Source organism: Megalobrama amblycephala, linkage group LG17, assembly GCF_018812025.1.
Source record: "Megalobrama amblycephala isolate DHTTF-2021 linkage group LG17, ASM1881202v1, whole genome shotgun sequence".
NCBI lineage: Eukaryota > Metazoa > Chordata > Actinopteri > Cypriniformes > Xenocyprididae > Megalobrama > Megalobrama amblycephala.
In genome coordinates this window covers 7,645,979-7,657,427 of record NC_063060.1, presented here as the reverse complement: position 1 = coordinate 7,657,427, position 11,449 = coordinate 7,645,979, and the positions used below count along the sequence as shown (strand labels likewise).

At 40.4% G+C, this 11,449-nt stretch overlaps 6 non-coding genes across 6 annotated transcripts; all 6 read right to left on the bottom strand.

Moving 5' to 3' along the window:
* Nucleotides 1-228: 228 nt before the first annotated feature.
* On the bottom strand, nucleotides 229-311 carry trnal-uaa. The gene has a single exon. It is a non-coding gene; the product is annotated as a tRNA-Leu (tRNA).
* A 1,690-nt stretch (nucleotides 312-2,001) lies between these two features.
* On the bottom strand, nucleotides 2,002-2,084 carry trnal-uaa. Its single transcript has one exon. It is a non-coding gene; the product is annotated as a tRNA-Leu (tRNA).
* A 1,515-nt stretch (nucleotides 2,085-3,599) lies between these two features.
* trnal-uaa lies at nucleotides 3,600-3,682 on the bottom strand. Its single transcript has one exon. It is a non-coding gene; the product is annotated as a tRNA-Leu (tRNA).
* Nucleotides 3,683-4,334: 652 nt separating this feature from the next.
* Nucleotides 4,335-4,417, bottom strand: trnal-uaa. The gene has a single exon. It is a non-coding gene; the product is annotated as a tRNA-Leu (tRNA).
* Nucleotides 4,418-6,662: 2,245 nt separating this feature from the next.
* On the bottom strand, nucleotides 6,663-6,745 carry trnal-uaa. Its single transcript has one exon. It is a non-coding gene; the product is annotated as a tRNA-Leu (tRNA).
* Nucleotides 6,746-7,416: 671 nt separating this feature from the next.
* trnal-uaa lies at nucleotides 7,417-7,499 on the bottom strand. The gene has a single exon. It is a non-coding gene; the product is annotated as a tRNA-Leu (tRNA).
* Between the last annotated feature and the right edge of the window lie 3,950 nt (nucleotides 7,500-11,449).

Sequence of the window (11,449 nt, the reverse complement as noted above, 5' to 3'; positions counted from 1 at the left end):
GCCTTTTTGACAGTTTTGTTGCGTTTCTACTCTCCATTAAGTTACATGTTTTGTTAAATGACAAAATGACAAATTCGTTGAGAGTTGCCTGGAAATAAAGAAACTTCTGCTATGTAACAATAGTTAGGTGTTATCTGAGGTTGACTCCAAGACACGGTGTTTTAATTAACGTTACAGCAATGCATTATCATGGGTATCTTTCTTTCAGATTTCTTAAAGAATTATCCTTACCAGGAGTGGGGTTCGAACCCACGCGGACATTTGTCCATTGGATCTTAAGTCCAACGCCTTAACCACTCGGCCATCCTGGTTCACTGCATTATACACAACGCCAGGGAGGGTCATTCTGGGGTCATACTGCAGTTCTTTTAACATTTGTCAATAAAGAATGGTGAAATAATATTGACTCCAGTGGTTTAACCTCAATTGTATGAAGATGAACTGGTTTGGAACGACACGAGGGTGAGTAATTACTGAGAGAATGTTCATTTTTGGGTAAACTAACTCTTTAAATTACAACAAGCAAATTATTTTTCTTTTCTTTTTTAAAAATGTGCAGAACATGTATAATCCAACACTGACTAATGTAAGGACAATGAATTCACTGTAAAGTGTGCTTGAGTCCGAGTGTGGTGCTTTGTCTGGATACAGCATTTTGTGGCATTTAGTACCTTAAATTTGAGACCATCTGAAACGCCTCTGGTATTTACCAGTTCAGTCCAGTAAATAACAATTACCCCATTAAAATGTCAGTAATCGATGCTAGCTCAATTACCAACCATTTAATAATACATACCAATGCAAACCAATAGTACCTAACCTTTAGAGTATAAAATGACTGTTAGCATCAGTACACAGACACATACAGTAGCATTATGTTACTAAAAAATGTCTAACTGGAATAACTTTAAATTTTAGTTTTAATAATTAGAAATGCATAGCAGTTTTAAATGTTCTCTCATAAGCAGATTAAACTCAAGTGTCAGTGTATCTTCTTTATAATTTCTATTAATCATTTGCAGATCTATTAATCATTTGAGATTTCTTTTAATCGCAAATAAACCAGCATTGTATAAATTAAGTGTTCTTAAGTAGGATTCTATCTGACTGATCTGGACAAAGCGGCTTTTTGGAGTGGAATAAAACTGTGTGATGTTTCTTTGACAACATTACCTATACCTTAAACATTCCCTATTCCCTCAGTTTGCTAAATCGTGTGCAAACTATACTAAGTCATTTCCTCAATTTATAAATCGTGCACACGGATTTAGCAAATTGAGGGAACGAAATAGTAAATCGAAGGAACAACTTAGTAAACATGCACACGATTGAATTTTTTTCCTGTGTCATGCGCAGGGCTCAATATTGAACAGTCTAAAGTGACTACCAGGAGTGGGGTTTGAACCCACGAGGACATCCTGGTCTGTTTCAAAGAGGGTTATTAGGTTTGAGCCTAGCTGAGCCAGAAGACCTTTGCGTGAAGCCTTCCCATGACCCTACAATAGTCTGGATGGATGGATGATTTTACTAATGATATGTTGTTTAGGTAGATCAATGGAAGGGACAATTAAGTGTTCTTAAGAAGGACTGCCACATTCTATCTGACTGATCTGGATATGTTCCTTTGATAACATGACCTATACCTTAAACATTAGTGTTTTGCAGAATCTGGATTAAATCAAGTCTGACGCTAAACCTTATGTACTAATCCCAGTTTTGAGCATAGTAAATCTTCTACCAGGAGTGGGATTGAAACCCATGTGGGCTTTAGTCCATTAACGCCTTAACCCCTCAGTCACCTTGGTCTCAAACAGCATGTTTGCTTTTCAAACACAGAACAATGGAAAGGAAAACAATGAATCATTTTGTTTCCTTAACTAGGATTGCCACATTCTATCTGACCGATCTGGACAAAGTGATATCTCTCATACAGTACTCCAAATATTTGTTGTTACTAGACATTGCTATCTAATCTCTCAGTTTAGAGCATACTAAAGTTTCTACCAGGAGTGGGGTTCGAACCCACGAGGACATTTGTCCATTGGATCTTAAGTCCAACGCCTTAACCACTCGGCCATCCTGGTACATCAATGGGCTTTGATATGGCCATCTTTGAAATGTAGATCAATGGAAGGGAAACTCATTAACCAATATGTGTTCTTAATTAGGATTGCCACATACTATCTGACTGGTCTGGTCAAAGCTGTATTTTGGAGTGGAGTAAAACTGCATGGTGTTCCTTTGACAACATTGCCTACACCTTCAACACTACTGTTTTGCAGAATCTGGATTAAATCAAGCCTGAGGATAAACTGTATGTACTAACCCCAGTTTTGAACATAGTAAAGCTTCTACCAGGAGTGGGGTCTGAACCCACGAGGACATTTGTCCATCAATGCCATAACCACTCAGCCACCCTGGTCTCAAACAGCATCTAATATTGTCTCTCAAATGCAAAACAATAGAAAGGACTTGACTTTTCTGAGTGGAGTAAAAGTATTTGATGTTCCTTTGACAAACCACTTTTGTTCACAATCTGGATTAAGTCATATCTGAGAATAAATCTTACATTAACTCTAGTTTTGAACTATGGAGCCGCGCACATGACATGCAGGAAAAAAATAGCAGGGTAAATAGTGTGCACGCTTTAGCAAATCAAGGGAATGACTTAAGCCGAGTTCAGACTGCACGATTTTCAAAGCAGTCGGGTCACTGTTCTTTTCACAATGCATGACTATCTTGGCCAGTATTCAGTCGCTGCTGTGTTCATACTGCACGATGGATCGGCGACAGAAGGTTTCACACTGCATGACTTTACAATAGGAAGAATCGCCGACAACTCTGTCTGGCATGCAAACTACGTTTCACAACCAAACACACGCGAGATCACGCAAGACTGGAGTTATTATTATTATTAAAAACGGTAGCCGGCAAGAAGCTTGCAATATGAATTGTCGGTGCGCTGATTTGCAGCGAAAACAAGAAAAAGAAAAAAAAGAACATGGAGGAGGAAATGGTTGGGGAGACTGTGGATTGTGTGTTCTGCAATGAGAGTTGGAGGTAAATACATAACTTTTCAATGTGCTGCTGTTGCGGATGGTCAAGCAAAGGTTTGTGCTTTGTTTCTGTTTGATAGAATTGTAATGTTAATCTGAAACGAAGCCATGCTTGCTGATATTGTGATCTATAACTCCTCCCCGAACTCCCCGCTGCTCTGTATCTTGCTCTCTCATTGGCTATCGGTCATTGCTGATGTAGTTTTCAGTCAGAACACTTTTCACACAGCAGGATTTTGAATCGCCGACAGGTCCAGATATATTCAGCATGCCAAATATCTCACGGGCGTCGGCGACTCGTCTGCGATTCTCTCAGATCGCGTCTTTGCTCATTCACACTGCGTGATTGTCACTCACGTGAACGAGCTCCGATTTGCTTGTGATTTCGGGCATTTGTCAACGATTTCTCAAAACCTGTCGGCGAGCCAAAACCGGGGCTAAAATCGTGCGGCCTGAACCCGGCTTTAGTAAAGCTTGAGAACGATTTCCTTTTTTTTTATGCATGTCATGTGCAGGGCTCAGTATAGAACAGTCTAAAGAGTCTACCAGGAGTGGGGTTCGAACCCACGAGGACATTTGTCCATTGGATCTTAAGTCCAACGCCTTAACCACTCGGCCATCCTGGTCTGTTTTGAAGAGGGTTACTAGCTGGCTGATCCAGAAGGCTTTTGTGTGAAGCCTTCCCGTGATCCTACAACGTTCCGGATGGATGGATGATTTTACTAATGATATGTTGTTTAGATTTGAGTTTTCTCATCTTTCTTCAAATGTGTATCAATCGTAGATCAATGGAAGGGAAAATTAAGTGCTCTTAAGTAGGATCGCCACATTGTATCTGACTGATCTGGACAAAGAGTTTTTTTTTTTGGTGTAGAATAAAACTGTGTGATATTCCTTTGACAACATTACCTATACCTTAAACAATACTATTTTGCAGAATCTGGATTAAATCAGTTTGAATCTAAAGCTTACGTACTAACCCCAGTTTTGAGCATTGTAAAGCTTCTACCAGAAGTGGGGTTTAAACCCATGTGGGCTTTAGTCCATTAACGCCATAACCACTCAGTCACCCTGGTCTCAAACAACATTTATATAGTTGCCTTTCAAACACAGAACAATGGAAAGGAAAACAATGAATCATGTTGATTCCTTAACTAGGATTGCCACATTCTATTTGACCGATTTGGACAAAGTGATATCTCTCATACAGTACTCCAAATAGTTGTTGTTACTAGACATTGCTATCTAATCTCTCAGTTTAGAGCATACTAAAGTTTCTACCAGGAGTGGGGTTTGAACCCACGAGGACATTTGTCCATTGGATCTTAAGTCCAACGCCTTAACCACTCGGCCATCCTGGTACATCAATTGGCTTTGATATGGCTATCTTTGAAATGTAGATCAATGGAAGGGAAAGTCATTAACCAATAAGTGTTCTTAATTAGGATTGCCACATACTATCTGACTGGTCTGGTCAAAGCTGTATTTTGTACTAACCCCAGTTTTGAACATAGGAAAGCTTCTACCAGGAGTAGTTCGAACCCATGTGGACATTTGTCCATCAATGCCTTAAAATACTCAGCCACCCTGGTCTCAAACAGCATGTTATATTGTTATCTCTCAAACGCAGAACAATAGAGAGGAAACCAATTAATCATTTTGTGCCCTTAACTAGGATTGCCACATTCTATCTGACTGATCTGGACAAATATTTGTTGTTACTAGACATTGCTATCTAACCTCTCAGTTTAGAGCATACTAAAACTTCTACCAGGAGTGGGGTTCGAACCCACGAGGACATTTTTCCATTGGATCTTAAGTCTAACGCCTTAACCACTCGGCCATCCTGGTACGTCAATGGGCTTTGATATGGCCATCTTTGAAATGTAGATCAATGGAAGAGGAAACTCATTAACCAATAAGTGCTCTTAATTAGGATTGCCACATACTATCTGACTGGTCTGGTCAAAGCTGTATTTTGGAGTGGAGTAAAACTGCATGGTGTTCCTTTGACAACATTGCCTACACCTTCAACACTACTGTTTTGCAGAATCTGGATTAAATCAAGCCTGAGGATAAACTGTATGTACTAACCCCAGTTTTTAACATAGTAAAGCTTCTACCAGGAGTGGGGTCTGAACCCACGAGGACATTTGTCCATTGGATCTTAAGTCCAACGCCTTGACCACTCTGCCATCCTGGTACGTCAATAGGCTTTGATATGGCTATCTTTGAAATGTAGATCCATGGAACGAAAACACATTAACCATTAAGTGTTCTTAATTAGGATTGCCACATACTATTTGACTGGTCTGGTCAAAGCTGTATTTTGTACTAACTCCAGTTTTGAACATAGGAAAGCTTCTACCAGGAGTGGTTTGAACCCATGTGGACATTTGTCCATCAATGCCATAACCATTCAGCCACTCTGGTCTCAAACAGCATCTAATATTGTCTCTCAAATGCAAAACAATAGAAAGGACTTGACTTTTCTGAGTGGAGTAAAAGTATTTGATGTTCCTTTGACAAACCACTTTTGTTCACAATCTGGATTAAGTCATATCTGAGAATAAATCTTACATTAACTCTAGTTTTGAACTATGGAGCCGCGCACATGACATGCAGGAAAAAAATAGCAGGGTAAATCGTGTGCACGCTTTAGCAAATCAAGGGAATGACTTAAGCCGAGTTCAGACTGCACGATTTTCAAAGCAGTCGGGTTACTGTTCTTTTCACAATGCATGACTATCTTGGCCAGCATTCAGTCGCTGCTGTGTTCATACTGCACGATGGATCGGCGACAGAAGGTTTCACACTGCATGACTTTACAATAGGAAGAATCGCCGACAACTCTGTCTGGCATGCAAACTACGTTTCACAACCAAACACACGCGAGATCACGCAAGACCGGAGTTATTATTATTATTAAAAACGGTAGCCGGCAACAAGCTTGCAATATGAATTGCCGGTGCGCTGATTTGCAGCGAAAACAAGAAAAAGAAAAAAAGAGTATGGAGGAGGAAATGGTTGGGGAGACTGTGGATTGTGTGTTCTGCAATGAGAGTTGGAGGTAAATACATAACTTTTCAATGTGCTGCTGTTGCGGATGGTCAAGCAAAGGTTTGTGCTTTGTTTCTGTTTGATAGAATTGTAATGTTTATCTGAAACGAAGCAATGCTTGCTGATATTGTGGTCTATAACTCCTCCCCGAACTCCCCGCTGCTCTGTATCTTGCTCTCTCATTGGCTGTCGGTCATTGCTGATGTAGTTTTCAGTCAGAACACTTTTCACACAGCAGGATTTTGAATCGCCGACAGGTCCAGATATTTAGCATGCCAAATATCTCACGGGCGTCGGCCACTCGTCTGCGATTCTCTCAGATCGCGTCTTTGCTCATTCACACTGCGTGATTGTCACTCACGTGAACGAGCTCCGATTTGCTTGTGATTTCGGGCATTTGTCAACGATTTCTCAAAACCTGTCGGCGAGCCAAAATCGGGGCTAAAATCGTGCGGTCTGAACTCGGTTTTAGTAAAGCTTGCGAACGATTTACTTTTTTTTATGCATGTCATGTGCAGGGCTCAGTATTGAACAGTCTAAAGTGTCTACCAGGAGTGGGGTTCGAACCCACGAGGACATTTGTCCATTGGATCTTAAGTCCAACGCCTTAACCACTCGGCCATCCTGGTCTGTTTTGAAAAGGGTTACTAGCTGGCTGATCCAGAAGGCTTTTGTGTGAAGCCTTCCCGTGATCCTACAACGTTCCGGATGGATGGATGATTTTACTAATGATATGTTGTTTAGGTTTGAGTTTTCTCATCTTTCTTCAAATGTGTATCAATCATAGATCAATGGAAGGGAAAATTAAGTGTTCTTAAGTAGGATCGCCACATTGTATCTGACTGATCTGGACAAAGCGTTTTTTTTTTTGGTGTGGAATAAAACTGTGTGATATTCCTTTGACAACATTACCTATACCTTAAACAATACTATTTTGCAGAATCTGGATTAAAACAAGTCTGACGCTAAACCTTATGAACTAACCCCAGTTTTGAGCATTGTAAAGCTTCTACCAGAAGTGGGGTTTAAACCCATGTGGGCTTTAGTCCATTAACGCCTTAACCACTCAGTCTCCCTGGTTTCAAACAGTATTTATATAGTTGCCTTTCAAACACAGAACAATGGAAAGAAAAACAATTAATCATTTTTTGTCCTTAACTATGATTGCCACATTCTATCTGACTGCTCTGGACAAAGTAATATCTCTCATACAGTACTCCAAATATTTGTTGTTACTAGACATTGCTGTCTAATCTCTCAATTTAGTCTAATCTCTCAGTTTAGAGCATACTAAAGTTTCTACCAGGAGTGGGGTTCGAACCCACGAGGACATTTGTCCATTGGATCTTAAGTCCAACGCCTTAACCACTCGGCCATCCTGGTACAGCCATGGGATTTGATATGGCTATCTTTAAAATGTAGATCAATGGAAGAGAAATTCATTAACCAGTAAGTGTTCTTAATTAGGATTGCCACATACTATCTGACTGGTCTGGTCAAAGCTGTATTTTGTACTAACCCCAGTTTTGAACATAGGAAAGCTTCTACCAGGAGTGGTTCGAACCCATGTGTACATTTGTCCATCAATGCCTTAACCACTCAGCCACCCTGGTCTCAAACAGCATGTTATATTGTTGTCTCTCAAATGCAGAACAATAGAAAGGAAACCAATTAATCATTTTGTGTCCTTAACTAGGATTGCCACATTCTAGCTGACCAACCTGGATAAAGTAATGTGGCTTTTCTGAGTGGAGTAAAAGCATTTGATGTTCCTTTGACAAACCACTTTTGTTCACAATCTGGATTAAGTCATATCTGAGAATAAATCTTACATTAACTCATTAACTATGGAGCCGCACACATGACATGCAGGAAAAAAAATAGCAGGGTAAATCATGCACGCTTGTATGGCGGGCCGGAAGGTCCAAAAATATGGCTACTGACTTGTCGCGGGAATTCACTATACAATTGCCAGTAGCCACTGAGTTTACCACTGATAGGCCGGCGGTGCATCTGTATACACACTCTCCTCACGCAGCGAACGACTCACTTTCCTCACGCAGCTGACCACTGACTCTCCTCAGCCGGCGACTCACTTTCCTCACGCAGCGGACGAATCACTTTCCTCACGCAGCCGGCGACTCACTTTCCTCACGCAGCGGACGAATCACTTTCCTCACGCAGCCGGCGACTCACTTTCCTCACGCAGCCCGCGGCAGCCGGCGACTCACTTTCCTCACGCAGCGGACGAATCACTTTCCTCACGCAGCTGACCACTGACTCTCCTCAGCCGGCGACTCACTTTCCTCACGCAGCCGGCGACTCACTTTCCGCAGCCGGCGACTCCGCACCGGCGACTCACTTCCGCAGCCGGCGACTCACTTTCTGCAGCCGGCGACTCACTTTCTGCAGCCGGCGACTCACTTTCCTCACGCAGCATTAACTATACTCACGTTTCTTTTCAAATACTGTGATGGTGCAATAACTAACTACATCTAGTAAAATTGATCATTTTTGTGTTGTAAATGTAATTTATTCTGAAGCAGTATTCCCATCAGTGTTCTGTAAACTGTTACTGTTAAGATGTAAACTGTTAATCATCAGATTTGTATATGCCCCCTTAAAGAGATAGGTCAATCAAAAATAAAAATTCTGTCATCATTGACTTACCTTCTAGCTGTTCCGAACCTGTATGAGTTTCTTTCTTCTGTTAAACTAAAAATATATTTTGAATGTCAGTAAACAAACAGCTGACTGTAGAGAGTGACTTTCATAGTAGGAAAAAATAAATAAATATGGAAGTCACTGGCTACCATCAACTGGTTACTGACATTCTTCAAAATATCATCCTTTTTCTTTCTTCTGTTGAACTAAACTCATATAGGTTTGGAACAAACTACAGTGTAAGTCAATGATGACAGAATTATCATTTAGGTTTAACTATCCCTTGAAATTGATTGTCATGGCATTTTTTTTTTTTTTTTTTTACCTTTATAAAAAGGTAATTTTCCCCTAACCTTGGCTATCAATCTCATGTTAATTAGAATAACTCAATGTTGGGCTTGTTATTTTTTCCATGGCAGAAACAGAATCTGCATCAGAAGTGGCATTTAGATACATGTATAAAATTGAATATGAATGTGCAAAACAAGCATGAAAAACACTGTTTAACAACTTTACAATAAAGATCTATAAAGCTTTTGTGGATTTTACAAATTATCTTTATACAATATATACAATATTCTGAAAAAGTGACATTTCCCTTTTTGCAAAGTTCAGATGTTGATAAAATATATAACTTTAACTAAAGATAAATTTTTGATTTGCAGCTGTCATGCTTAAACACTGGTTCTGCAGATTTTTGACATTTCAAATTTGCATTGTTTTTGTAACCATCACATTAGTTTATGGTATACGTTACTTTCATGTTTTGTTTTGTTTGTTTTTTTTTTAAATCAGCTTACAACAGATTCCTTATTTGATAACACCATTCAAAAGAGCATTCACTACAAATAACATTTTAAACAAGGCACCAACAGCTTGGGCCCCTAAACAGTGACTGTTTCACTGAGTCTAATGTGATGGTTACAAAAACAATGCAATTTTGAAAAGTCAAAAATCTGCAGAACCAGTGTTTAAGCATGACAGCTGCAAATCAAAAATGTATCTTTAGTTAAAGTTATATATTTTATCAACATTTGAACTTTGCAAAAAGGGAAATGTCACTTTTTCATTATATTGTATATTAAAGATAATTTGTAAAATCCACAAAAGCTTTATAGATCTTTATTGTAAAGTTGTTAAACAGTGTTTTTCATGCATGTTTTGCACATTCATATTCAATTTTATACATGCATCTAAATGCCACTTCTGAAGCAGATTCTGTTTCCTCTGCCATGGAAAAAATAATGGTAAAAGCCCTACAGTGAGTTATTCTAATTAACATGAGATTGATAGCCAAGGTTAGGGGAAAAGTACCTTTTTATAAAGGTAAAAAAAAAATGCCATGACAATCAATTTCAAGGGATAGTTAAACCTATAATTCTGTCATCATTGACTTACACTCTAGTTTGTTCCAAACCTATATGAGTTTAGTTCAACAGAAGAAAGAAAAAGGATGATATTTTGAAGAATGTCAGTAACCAGTTGATGGTAGCCAGTGACTTCCATATTTTTTTTTCCTACTATGAAAGTCACTCTCTACAGTCAGCTGTTTGTTTACTGACATTCAAAATATATTTTTAGTTCAACAGAAGAAAGAAACTCATACAGGTTCGGAACAGCTAGAAGGTAAGTCAATGATGACAGAATTTTTATTTTTGATTGACCTATCCCTTTAAGGGGGCATATACAAATCTGATGATTAACAGTTTACATCTTAACAGTAACAGTTTACAGAACACTGATGGGAATACTGCTTCAGAATAAATTACATTTACAACACAAAAATGATCAATTTTACTAGATGTAGTTAGTTATTGCACCATCACAGTATTTGAAAAGAAACGTGAGTATAGTTAATGCTGCGTGAGGAAAGTGAGTCGCCGGCTGCAGAAAGTGACTCGCCGGCTGCGGAAAGTGAGTCGCCGGCTGCGGAAAGTGACTCGCCGGCTGCGGAAAGTGAGTCGCCGGCTGCGTGAGGAAAGTGAGTCGCCGGCTGAGGAGAGTCAGTGGTCAGCTGCGTGAGGAAAGTGAGTCGCCGGCTGCGTGAGGAAAGTGAGTCGCCGGCTGCGTGAGGAAAGTGAGTCGCCGGCTGAGGAGAGTCAGCTGCGTGAGGAAAGTGAGTCGCCGGCTGCGTGAGGAAAGTGAGTCGCCGGCTGAGGAGAGTCAGTGGTCAGCTGCGTGAGGAAAGTGAGTCGCCGGCTGCGTGAGGAAAGTGAGTCGCCGGCTGCGTGAGGAAAGTGAGTCGCCGGCTGAGGAGAGTCAGTGGTCAGCTGCGTGAGGAAAGTGATTCGTCCGCTGCGTGAGGAAAGTGAGTCGCCGGCTGCGTGAGGAAAGTGAGTCGTTCGCTGCGTGAGGAGAGTGTGTATACAGATGCACCGCCGGCCTCAGTGGTAAACTCAGTGGCTACTGGCAATTGTATAGTGAATTCCCGCGACAAGTCAGTAGCCATATTTTTGGACCTTCCGGCCCGCCATACGCTTTAGCAAATCAAGAGAATGACTTAGTAAAGCTTGCAAACGATTTACTTTTTTTTCCTGCATGTCATGTGCAGGGCTCAGTATTGAACAGTCTAAAGAGTCTACCAGGAGTGGGGTTCGAACCCACAGGGACATTTGTCCATTAGATCTTAAGTCCAACACCTTAACCACTTGGCCATCCTGGTCTGTTTC